Source organism: Chelonia mydas, chromosome 7, assembly GCF_015237465.2.
Source record: "Chelonia mydas isolate rCheMyd1 chromosome 7, rCheMyd1.pri.v2, whole genome shotgun sequence".
NCBI classification, from domain to species: Eukaryota; Metazoa; Chordata; order Testudines; family Cheloniidae; genus Chelonia; species Chelonia mydas.
The window spans coordinates 112,506,892-112,520,009 of record NC_057853.1 but is presented as its reverse complement, the minus strand read 5'-3'; the positions used below and the strand labels follow the sequence as shown (position 1 = coordinate 112,520,009).

The 13,118-nt window shown below is 40.8% G+C and overlaps 1 protein-coding gene across 47 annotated transcripts in view; it reads left to right on the top strand.

Moving 5' to 3' along the window:
* TCF7L2 (transcription factor 7 like 2) overlaps window positions 1–13,118 on the top strand; it is a 205,010-nt gene that overhangs the window by 14,818 nt on the left and 177,074 nt on the right. The gene's annotated exons all lie outside the window — the stretch shown is intronic.

The window sequence follows — 13,118 nt, the reverse complement described above, 5'->3', positions numbered from 1 at the left end:
TGGTTATTGAATAGCCTTCCCTTTGCTTTGGATTACTATGGTCATTTAAAACCTAGTAACAAATCACAATATGTGCATCTGCAATCAATGCCATGGCTCCAGTTAGATATGGAAGGAGAAAGCGGACGTCTTTTATTCATAAACTGCTTGAGATGTGGTCCTGTAGTTTGTGACGACAGCAAAAAGCTTTTATTTGATTTTTTTACGATTCGTCATTCAGTTGCAAAGCACATGTTACGGATCCTGTAAAAGCAGCCATTGGTTGCAATTCAGATGGTGATTCAGTCCAGCAGAGCCCCTACTACATCAACTAGTATGATCAGTGTTTTTTCACAGTCTTGCTTTCCTGCCTGTTTTGGAGATTTTTTTTTTTTAATGTGTGGCGATAAGTAGTTTTAAGATAAATAAGATGCTTCTCTTCAGGGGAATTCATCTCTCATGTGTGGTCCCAATCCTGCAAAGACTCACAGATGTGTTTAACTTTACTCCCCTACATACCCAGTGGGATTGCTCACATGGGTAAGGTTAAGCACAAGTATAGATGTTAGCAGGATCACGGCCTAAGTATGTAATCGTGGGGGTAAGTATGGAGGCTGCCTTTTTTTTCAGAGAAGTGAGAGTGTGGGGGAAGAAGGACCAAAGGTATACAAAAGAGATGCTGAGAACAAGGGGCAGATGTTTGTCATCTTGACTTCCTGCAGTCATGTTAAAGTACAGTCCTATCTGAAGAACAGCACTGTAAAAATGAAACCTTATTACATGACACGTCTGTTCTCTGTGCCATTCAGCGTCTGCTAACTTGGGTCAGATTTTTAAAGGTTGCACAGAGTTGAAGACCAGAAAGGACCATCAAATCTAGTCTGACCTTCCTGTATGTCATAGGCCATTAAATTTCACCCAGATACCCCTATATTAAGCCAAAATATATTTGTTTGGACTAAAACATTTCAGTCCTCAGGAAATGAAACTACCACAGGCAGAGAGCAAGAGAGACCAATGCTTGAGTCCCCTGCAGTGGCCCTGATTTCAATGGGAATTAGGAGCCCAGGTGCTTTTGAAAATCCCACTAGGCGCTTGTCTCCATCTTCAGGTGCCTAAATACCTTGTAAAATCTATTTTTAGTGCTGCTTGCTCCAGTAACTCTTCAGAGCCAGCACTGCTGAAGAGAGTGAATTGGATTCTGTTCCTTCTTTGTCAATTAGCTGAATGGTTTGTTAAATTTCAATTGCAGGGTGTGTCAGTTACACCCGTGCAAACCCACAGGCATAATTAAGGGCATAGTCTGAAGACTCTGGGGTTGCACAGGTCTAACTGAGGCCAAAATTTGTATTTCAGGGTCTCCTATTACTGGGTGTGAGTGAGTGTGTGCGAGAAGGAAAGAATCCAGCTTGATTTTTAGATCCCAGGTTAAAATTGCATGGCAGACAGTAGGGGAAGGAGGAAAAGGAAAAATTCATTTTAAGTACATTTGAAATGGAAACAGAAAACAAATAAGCATTAGATAACTTCTCCATGTGCCATTTTTTCCCCCCCAGAGTCACTCTTCAGAGCAAAACCACACAGAAATGGTGTTAAACATTTGTGACTTGATTGTCTTAGTGTTCTAGTTTAATTATGACTCATTTTTGTATGAACCTAAAGTATTGGAACAGAACAGAACGGCAGTCTAGTCTGACCTCAACAAAAGTCAGTGGCATGAACACCAGATTTAAACTGGAGTAACTAAGATGAGAATTTGGCCATGAACTGTTCTCATGGAAATCAATAGTGCAACTCCCATTGGTTCTGGTGGGGACAAAATCAAGTCCTTTGGCTCCTACCTAAGGCATTTTTCCATTGCCTCAGATCAAAAGGGACTTATATACAAGGAATGGGATTCAGGCTAATGGAAAAATATGTCCCAAAAGAACCTACTTTAGGTGGTTAAGTAGCCTTGGTGTGTGTCCTGGTGTCCGGTGCTACCTCAGAAGTGAAACTTCCATTAAACAAGACAGATGTCTGTGTAACAAACCCCTCCCTCTTACATTAGGTGTATAAGAGCACACCATAAAAGGCAAGAAAATTCAAATCTGAACCTTATAACTTTACTTTGATTTTGTTGTGCTGATTGTATAGCATCATCTTGTTTACATAACTTCATTCATGTATGTATTGCAGTGTTCAGTGGTCATACTCATTCTAGGGGTAACACTATTAAAGGCCAAAGGAATTACATTTGCGTGAATTTTATTTAAAAAAATAATTGCCAATCTTCCAAGTCATCATTTGGTCTTCATACAGTCTCTTGTAAAAACCCCTTTCTCTGCTGTCATCTTCTGTTGTTGTGCTAGGCTGTAAGCTCTTTAAGTCAGAGACATCATATTTACCTATTACATAAAATGTCTGTGACATCTGAAGTGTGAAGAGCTATATTTAAAAAATAAATACCTGGTCAAATTAATCTTTGCAAACAAACTATCAGATCAGTTTAGTCTGTTCAGCCCCTCCTCCTCCTCCGTGTTCAAGAACGAATGTTGATGGTTACAAATGGATACAGTATTTGCTGAATACTTTATGCAACAAAATTTCAGCCTGTGGGTTGTTTGCTGACAATTTGCTCTTCTTTGTGATAAGTGATTGCTCTCCTAAGTAGCATGGTATTGGTCAGGTGACTGAAACTTTTTAAACAAAAGAATAATGAATAGTGACCCCTCTTGTTTTTGCACAAATACACTGGTTTGCATGTGAATATGGGTATTCACATGAAGAATAACCATCCTCCAAACATTTGCGTGAAACCCATCTGCCTAAATGCTAATAGTGAATAATAAAGGTTGGAGCATTCTTCAATCCAGCAATCATTAGGAATTGGAAAAAATGTTCATTTTTTTTAAACCACCCTCAATATTTAAGTAGCTCTAGTAATTTGGTGCACTGTGGGCATATTTCTCCGCCGAGTGTTTTAAGAACTATACTAGCCACCAAAACCAGAGCTCCCCGAAGATAGTAGGGACATGTTGGAAAGCAGAAATGTTTAATAGCATTTTTAAGCAGAATTGATTGCCACAGTAAATTGCAAACTGTTGGGATGGTTTTGTTTCTAGCACATGCAGTTGGTTGAGTAAATTACTGTATTGTTTCCCAGTCCGACAGTTGTCTTTTCCTGTGTATCTCCCGCTATAGCCAATGGCAGGTTTGTGGGTGAAAGGGCTGCATTATGCTACAACCTTGAGGTCCTGTCTATACTTGGATTTATTATTATTTATTTATTACTTGACACTAATACACTGGTGCAGTACACCCACACTGAGACTGGGCTTGCCGCACCATGATTTACATTGGTAAATTACTGCCGTAAATCCCACTGGTTTCAATCCCCATTTTGCACTGGTGCAGTGTGGTGTTTGCACTATAGCCATATGGTGCAATAGAACACGAGCACACATTTGTTTAATATAGCAATCCATAGTTAATATTTTTAGATGGCTGTTGGCATGCTTGGTAAACCTTCCCAAAATCCTGATTAGGCTCCAGTCACACAAACAAGCAGTTAAATAACTATGCGTGTGAGAAGTCTGGTTGATTTTCAGTGGGGCTGCTTGAGTGGGCCAGGTAACCAGTGCATGGAATACCATCTTCCATGGCCTTGCCTGCATGCTAGCTAATACCAATTCAGGACCAGGACCGAAAAGGGTGTAGAGCAGCTGTGTTTTAGTAGTGCTGAAGTGTAGAAAAATCCAAAATTTAGGCCCTAGGAGGTGGTGGGGAAGGAGGTAGGAATTTGGAATTAAGTGCAAAATTGCATCTTAAAAAGGGAAAAGAACATTTAAAGACCTTTACAACATGAAGGGATTTTGCAAACTCAAATTTGGTCCAAAATTTAAATTTTGTTTAATTTCCCCCCCAAACTTTAAAACCAATGGTAGTGTTTCCATAAATGGCTTTTTTTTTTTAAAAAAAAAAAAGTTGTGATGGAAATAGGTGTCTGTCTTTAAACAAGCAACCCTCCCATTGTAGTACGTGTGACCCAAATCTTGTGGCACTGAGAGCTGGAAAGGGGAGTTGAATTTAAACTGAAGTGAAGCTGATCTTTATTGAGTTTGCTGGAAATGAAAGCAAAAGGCAAATCTCATAAATGGTGACAAGTACATAAAATATTTTCTGGTTTAATAGTCTGGCTTGCAATTTTTCAAGGTGTTCTTTAGATTTTTCACAGTAAGCCTCCTTAAAGGTGCTTCAGAAAATGTTTTGCAAATTTTGTTCATGCAAAAATTAAAATAAAGTCCTTGTATTTCAAACCTCACTGTAGACCCCAAGGGTTCACCAGTGTGGATCCTATCAGAGCTTGAGGGGCTTGGAGTTCTGATGCAAAGGCTGGAAGAGGTTTAAGGGGAAACCCCAATACTGATTTTTACAGTGGAACTGGTGACAGAAGACACTCATGCAATTCAGTGCCTGAATAATCATTTCATTATGGCTCACTCAGGTACTTTTGGGGAACTTGTCTGCCTCTGTCTTAGATTCTCTGCTGAATTTGGCCATGAACTGTTCTCATGGAAATCAATAGTGCAACTCCCATTGGTTCTGGTGGGGACAAAATCAAGTCCTTTGGCTCCTACCTCAGGCATTTTTCCATTGCCTCAAATTCAAAGGGACTTATATACAAGGAATGGGGTTCAGGCTAATGGAAAAATATGTCCCAAAAGAACCTACTTTATAGAACCCCCTTTTATAGACAACACTCAGTGGTTTCCATTGAACCACCTGGCACTAAACAGGCCATTTGAAGATGGTTCTTGCAGGAGGGTGGAGTGCATTACAAAGCACAGGTTTCAGAGTAGCAGCTGTGTTAGTCTGTATCTGCAGAAAGAAAAGGAGGACTTGTGGCATCTTAGAGACTAACAAGCGGGGGGTTAATGTCATAGATGCCATCATGTGCCAGCAGTGCCACTCTGCCATTTACATTGGCGAAACTGGACAGTCTCTACGTAAAAGAATAAATGGACACAAATCAGACGTCAAGAATTATAACATTCAAAAACCAGTTGGCGAACACTTCAGTCTCTTTGGTCACTCGATTACAGACCTAAAAGTGGTAATTCTTCAACAAAAAAACCTCAAAAACAGACTCCAACGAGAGACTGCTGAATTGGAATTAATTTGCAAACTGGATACAATTAATTTGGGCTTGAATAAAGACTGGGAATGGATGTGTCATTACACAAGGTAAAACTGTTTCCCCATGTTTATTTTTCTCTCTCCCCCCCTCCCAACCCCCCCACTGTTTCTCAGATGTTCTTGTCAACTGCTGGAAATGGCCCACCTTGATTATCACTACAAAAGGTTCCTCCCCTCCCCCTTGCTGGTAATAGCTCACCTTACCTGATCACTCTCTTTACAGTGTGTATGGTAACACCCATTGTTTCATGTTCTCTGTGTATATAAATCTCCCCACTGCATTTTCCACTGAATGCATCCGATGAAGTGAGCTGTAGCTCACGAAAGCTTATGCTCAAATAAATTGGTTAGTCTCTAAGGTGCCACAAGTCCTCCTTTTCTTTTTACAAAGCACAGTGCTCAGAAATTAAAAACCATTAATATTCCTCCATGAACAGGTAGCATTGTTCTCTCAGCTATTGTTTGCTAAGGCTTGGTGCCCATGTGGGCAAACAGAGACTTTTGTTAGATACACAAAACCAGAATGTTTTCATTATTGATTCCATCTGAATCCCTGATATGTTAGAGTGTAGTCCAGCAAAGCCGAATGTCCTCCACCTGTAACCTAGCTTTATCATCAAAGGGTGACAAAAATAAGGTGGAACATTTTTTAAAGATTATAATATTCTCCTAAAACTTGTATGTTGTGTGATGCACATAGGTAGCTAATTGTGGCTTGGTGCTTGCTGGCTTTAGTCCTGCTTTGATAGATCACAGTTTATGGCTTGCCTGTATAAAACCGCCTGTGGAATACCTGTATGCCGTCTTTCCCTAAGCATTTTGTGTGCTCAGATTTCTGGTCACCACGCTTGGCAGTAGTGTTTACCGGGAGGAAGGGAACAACCACTCACATGGAAAATCCTGCTTGAGGGCAGAGAATGTTCTCCCATAGCGTAGTTTCCTACCATCCTCCACCCCTCTTAAAAGAAGCATTGGGTTCAGCCATTGGGGAACAGTGTGGATCTCAGGGAGCTACGGGAGAGCACAACTGTCCATACAGATGCCAAGCACGAAGAGCCTCCATGCTAACGGTCATGTTGCCCCTAATGCTCATTATATCCCTTGCGCAAATGAGGTGATGTCCATGCTCTGTGACTCCACCCCAAGAACAGATTCTGGATCCTGCTCTTAGCAAGATGGGGATAGCACTACAGAAGTGGCAGCTCCTTCCTCCCCTCTTCCCCCCCTTTTTAATGCAGGTTGAGTCCAATCCAGTTGTCAAAGGGACTTTCTGTACAAGGATCTTGGGGAGTGTGAGGGAGTGAGCTGTAGCTCACGAAAGCTTATGCTTAAATAAATTTGTTAGTCTCTAAGGTGCCACAAGTACTCCTTTTCTTTTTGAGGGCCTATGCTATTTTAAATATGATCTGAGGTAATCTAATCAGTCTTTACCCCCTGCTGTCCTCCTAAGCTGTATCCCAAAATAACCGTTGGTAGCATGACACTGAACATCACATGTGAAGCTTCCCTTCTATGTTTTATAATCTTCTGTGTGCAGCCCGAGTCTAATGTTTATGCGAATGTCGTCAGAAAGATTCTATAGATGTATTCGAGCCTTCTATAAAAGTGTGACACAACATCGCTTTCTGTATTTGTCTCTCTGATGTCCTTGCTGCCTTACTTTCAATTTGGAAATGATAAAAAGCAGTGTGGATGTGCCAAATCTTGTTAAAGTAGGCATGAATTTCCACTCTCCACATTTTATAAACAGTCTAAATGTCCTGTTGAAAAACATATGATTGGTAGTAGTGTTTTTCTCCCCTTTTTCTTTTTCCCTTCCTCTTCCTTTTGTTGCTTTAACCTACAGATGATTCAGAAGAATAACAAACCAAGAAAGGATTTTAATGGATCCATCCACAGATAAATATAGACCATCCGGTGGTATAAAGGTTTTACTGGCATGAGTTTCGGCTGGCCATGTTATTTACAAGAGACGAATCCACCAGTGAGTCTGTGCAGACCATACTAAATAAGAGCCAGTAAGATTTTTTTAGCACCTTCAGACTGTGAACTAGTTTTATACCACACTTAGTAAGTTTAAAAAAAAAAAAAACCACCCAAAACTTTTATTGGTACTGGCAATATTTTTTTGTTGCTTGCCGTCTATAAAACCAAGCTGCCTTTGGTACCATGTAGAGGAGAGTGTGAGAGCCATATTGGAATATATATTTTAAACTTAGCTTTCCCAGATATCAGGGCATTGCACTTCGAAGATGCGACATATTGCAAAACCCTACAGCTAGATACCAATACTGTACATATCACTGGAAAGTCTGGAATCCCAGCTCTCTGATAGAATACAGCTTGTTTCTCTAGCCCACTTAGCTCATCAGACATTAAAATTCTCACTGCTCCAGGAATGACTATAACTAATGTAAAATTTTAAATCCTTGCTTTTACCTGACCCACAGTTGTGGGGGAGAAGGAGACTCCTTTTGTAGAAGATTTAAACAAACAAAAAAAAGGACAGCAAATGATGGCTGTTTGAAACCTGCTTGGGTGGTTTGATGATGATGATAGAAAATGAATTATTGAGCAGAGTTCAAGCTAGTGGGCCAAAAGTGCAGCCTAAATATAGTTTTAGTTTGTTTCAGAAATAAATGAACTTTATTCCATTGTTATTATGACTATGTGGCATAAATACCGTCATTTAACAGCGCCATTAAATATTTCATGTCCTGTATTGAGTCTCTCCACCTGGTTGGACAGGGTGTGATCCTCTTCCAGTTGTAATCTGAGAGTCTTGCCGTTGATTTCAGCAGAGACTTTATGTGGGTGTGTGTGTGTGGGAAGGAGAAAATAAGTCACCTTTGGAATATTCTGTACAGCTCATATTGTTGCAATGTACTTTAGTCCTCGCCTCCTTTTTTGTTTAATTTATTTATTTTCTGAATCCAAATAAGAAGGTTTAATAAGACTGTTCCTATTAATTTTATAAGTAGCCTTAGAAATTCCATTGTGTAAAAGTATCTTGGAGTGGTTTATAGATATGCTGAATTGCTGTCCTAGAGCATGTGGAAAGTAAGTTCAGCTTTCTGTCCAAATGAACACTTCATTTGGCAGATGAGAAAGGAGGCTGTACAGCTTGGTAGTACTTGTTTGTAGCCTGACAGCCTTTTAAATGTATTTATATTGGCTAATCAACATACAGTAACAATCCACTTGCCTGCTCAACTTAAGCACCATTTACGTGAGAAATAAATGATAAACCCATTGTGCTTAGGTAATAAAGAAGGACATTTAAGAGTGATTATGGATGCTCTGCTAAATTTTTGGCATCTCATTTAAGCAGTGAGACAAATTGTCTTCTCCCAGGGCAATTTTGGTGTGGCCCTGGGTGAAATCCTGGTCTTATTGAAGCCAACGAGAGTTTTGCTATTGACTTAAATGGGGCCAAGATGCCACCTCTTACCTTCTTCACTCCACTGGAAGAGATCTCGATGAGATTCCCAAATCCGATTGTTCAATTCTTTGGACAGAGGCGGTTAGCTTGACCATGTTGGTGAGGAGGTACTATGTGTGGCATTGTAGCAATCCCTCTACCAGATATTTTATGAGTAACATTTGATAGTCTCCAATGGGAGCCCTGTTTGGCCTTCTCTATCAAGAAGGAAAGTTGTTTTATGGACGTGGATAGGATGGTCTGGAAACTTTTGGGTCTCTTGAGAGTGATGTGGTAGATTCTTCCTTGTACCCCTTTGAAGAAAACTTCCTTTCCATACCCTCTGAGTGTAGCCAGACCAAAACTCTGTGTATGATGCTGATGTCTGCACGGTAGTAGTCCACAGCTTTGTGATAGGTCTCACCTTGTCTATTTTCAGAGCCAAAGCATTTGCATGATCTACCATGGCATATACCCTAAGCAGGGAGTTTTATAAGCCAAGGAAGTTAGGAGCCAGATGTCTATCCATATAGTCTGTTAATGAAGAGCAGGGAGAGGGAGCACTGCAACAGATTGGACTAGAACAACCTTTGCTTAATTGGCTTCTAGGGTCTGATCTATAGATATGACATCTGATTTGCACTGGAGCTCCCAGGACGCACTCAGTTACAAGGATGTGTTGTTCTACTTGGCCTCAAGGCTTTACACTGGTTATTGGGGACATCTGAGACTTATTAAATGGCGGGGGGAAGGGGGGCAAGTCCACACTTATCAGTCTCCTATATCAGCTCCTGCTCATTGCATAAACTCTGCTGTGTTCTACCCAGCCTGTGGCAAACCATCATCAACACTGGCTTCCTGTGTGTGCCAGAATGTCAGCCTGACACCTATATCCCATCATCCCTGGAGCTGTGCCCATACCAGGATATAATTTCAAGAGCAGGGGACGCCTCTGTTGAGGGAGTTGCCTATAGAGCAAAGCAGATCTGAGGCTTTCTTTTTGGCCAGACTGAAAAACTTTCCCACTGTTTTTTCAGATTTTATGGAATGCTGGTGCTGTTTCTTCCTTATGTTGCGTTATGATTATTAGGGTTTGTTGCCATTATTTTTCTCCAGTGTTCAGCCTCATGTTGTTAGGCAACCAGGCTTCATGCAACTTATAAATAAATATTTATTACTTTAAATGGTGACTGAGAGGGAGGGCATTTCCTGGCTGTCCGTGACTGGCTGGAAGAGTTAAAATCCTCATGCGGTTAGGTGTCAGGACCAATAAAAGATATTACCAAACCAAAAAGTCATTATTACACTTTCAAACGGTGACCCATGCCCTTTCCCCCCAGCCCCTTTATGAATCCTGACCCTCATTCTCTCACCATATTAGCAGAAATTAAGCAAATGTATAGGAATTTTCAAAGGAAATTAAACTGATGGGTGTAATATCTGGGTGCCAGCAACAAGAGTTACCCGTCATAAGCAAGGGGATTCTACTCCCACACCCAGAAATTTGTATTGTTCGTTTCCCTTCCTCCACTCTCAGCCACAAGTTTATCTACTGATGAGGCATTTAGTGGTGTTTGACAAGAGTCATAAACCTTGGTTAATAATAAAGATTGCATCCTTTTGGCTGTCATATACTTGATTTTTTTAAATTCTTTTCTTTTTTAAGAAAAGAGGAGGAAAAATATTTTCTAACCTGGAGTCCCCCAAATCACACATTTTTTCACCGTCCAGCAAAGGGATGTACATCAGTTACTGTCACTCTATCAGGAAAATCCAGCTTGCTGGCTTAAAATAAAGGGCACTTTTTCATACGGCTTCCGCAAGTTAACCATGTAAAAAATACAATTAAGGCAGAAATCTAGTTTAAAACTGAAATTTGCTTGATCTTGCTAATACGGTATAAGCAAGATTTCTCAGAGCCAAGTAGACAACACTATAAAAACCTTATCAGGCAGGGTCACTCTGGCTCTGGAAAGGGATGAAGAAGATTGACACATATACCAACATACAGGATATCCCCTGTCAAAAAAAAAAAAAAAGGAAGGTGGGAAGGAGGCACAAACAAACTACTGGTGAGCTGATGGACCAATGGAAAGAAAGATATTATAAACCGTGGGCCTCATTATCGGAGGTACGAACCACTTGCAGCTCTGAACTCAGCAGGCCTGGAGGAGGTGAGCAAGTCTGAAAAGTCAGGCTCACCGTGTCTCCTCTTGCACCTAATATCAGGGGCAACTTTAGAACTCTTAAGACTTAAAATCTCTCTCTGCTTGAGTGTTTACATCTGCGAAATGGGGATAATTCTTACCTACCTGGCAGGGCTGTTGGGCTTTGTGAGTAGTCTTCAAGTTTCACTTTGAGCTTCTTGGATGAATGGTGCTATGTAAGTACTAAGTAGTTTTTATTGAACTGAGGTAAAGAAGAGCAGACACAATCCTTGAACTATTTGTTGTTCGTGTCAATGCAACCAGATGCAAGAATGTTTTATGCCATGCGTGTGTCTGCCTATCGGCTCCTTTTACAGGAGTATTTGCTGGTCTCTTGCTAGAGGACAGGACAGTTTTGTGTCAGTAGAGTTTAAGCTTTTTCAGAAAGTATTGCTGATGACTGAAATTGAAGAATTGTAAGCACAATTCATCTTAGTGAACAGAGAGCACCGGGTGTGAGCCGTGCTGACTGGGACCAGACATTGACATACGGGCCGTCATCAAACTAATTGTTGTTTGAATTACCTGTTATGATCCGATGACAAATCTGCTTCGCTCCTGCCACTGGAGCAGAAAATGTAGCTTGAATTGGCGTGATGTTAGCAAGTGTAAACTGTACTTCAACAAGATGGATAAACCCAATTATGGGGCAGACCTGTAGAGAGAAAATCCATTTAAATCTCGTAATGTTAAGCAGAGCTGTGTTTAATTCATTTGGACCAATTTGGGAATGATGTATGAGTGTTGGCAAACATTAGTCAAAAGGGGAACAGCCGGGGAAAGAGATGTAGTGCTCAGCCAGGATGGCAGAGGAGTGCTGTACCGTCTCACTGGCTAACACTAATGGCTGTGGAAGGGTAAAATGACAAAAAGATGTACTAACTGCTATTATGAGAACAGCACAGTGTAAATGAACCAATAAGAGAAACATATGGAGCAGAAAGAGGGGTGTAGTGCTTTTCTTAAAACTACTGATCTCTCAAATGGAGAAGGAAATATTTTTTTTAACCACTATTTGTTATGGGTTTCACTGACTCTGCAGTCAGTTTGGGAGAAAAAAATGTTGCCAAGGGATTTTTTGGGGGGGAGGGGGGGGGGGAGAACAGAACCTAGGAACTTTGAGATCTTCAGCACTGATTTTTTTCCCCCCGAATGGAATGTAGCTCTAAGGAAACACTCAGTCCATGGACTGTGTTAGTATGTGTTAAATTGTTCAGCCAGAACCTCTCCATTTAGGCTGCCCTTATTCAATACAAAACCAGAATGCAGCGTTCTATGGCAAGGGGCTGACGAACTCCAGAGAACACTGTTATTGTACAGTAATGGCCTTCCATGCTGCTGTTTATTATTTACTGGTAAAATGCCCCAAATGTGCTAGGCAATGGACAAATACAGATGAAGACTCAGTCCTTGCCCAGACAAGCCTACAATCTCAAAAAGAAATTGCTATGGCAAGATAGACGTGTTGGGGCAAGTGATGGGCCAGAACTGGAATAGTTGATATGAACCAGCAAAATTCTAACATGCCTGAACTTTGGATAAAATTAGCCCAAATACACCTGTCGTTACAGTTTTTACAAAACTATCTTTTCGTCTGTCCAAAAGTTTGAGGCTTTCCTATCAGCCTTTTTAAAAAAAAAAAAAAAAAAAAAAAATAAGGTTGATTAATTTTTATCCTTTTGTAATTGGTTCTCCTTTCTTGTGCGCACATTCATGGACACACACCAAAATCTTCACCATCGTGGCCCCCATTCTAGTCATCTGTCTCCTGTTAGCATGTTGGCCACAGATGGAAAGGATTCCTTTGTCTGCCTACATGTATGCTACCACAATCTCATCACAATTTTGGGGGTTTGGCCCACAAGACTCATCAAGACTGGATGCACCGTTTTGTGGTCAGGAAGTCCCTGTAGTTTTTCGTGTTTATAGATGCCACTCGAGCTGGAGATAATGAGTAGCAAGCAGTTTCTCTGTAAAGCTGGGTTTGCTGAGTTCCTGGGTATGATCTAATGCGCTGTGTACATGGCTGTAACATCAGTATAGTGATTTCCCGTGCTCATAAATCTGTATGTCAGTGGTAATAGAAATGCAAAGAATGGTAAATTGGTTTATTTTAGTGGGAGAAGAGGTGGTCAGCACTTGCATTTGGGTCCCATCCACAGCATGGGTTCATACTAATTGTGGGCTGGTGTTAATCAAGTCAAACCATGTCCGACCCAGGATTTTAAAAACCTGTGTTCTAATCTATGTTCGTAAACACAGTTGAAACACAGTTCCTTAACTGCGCTTGAGACCCAGTATGGATAGGGCTTTAGTGTCTGTTACAGTCAAAA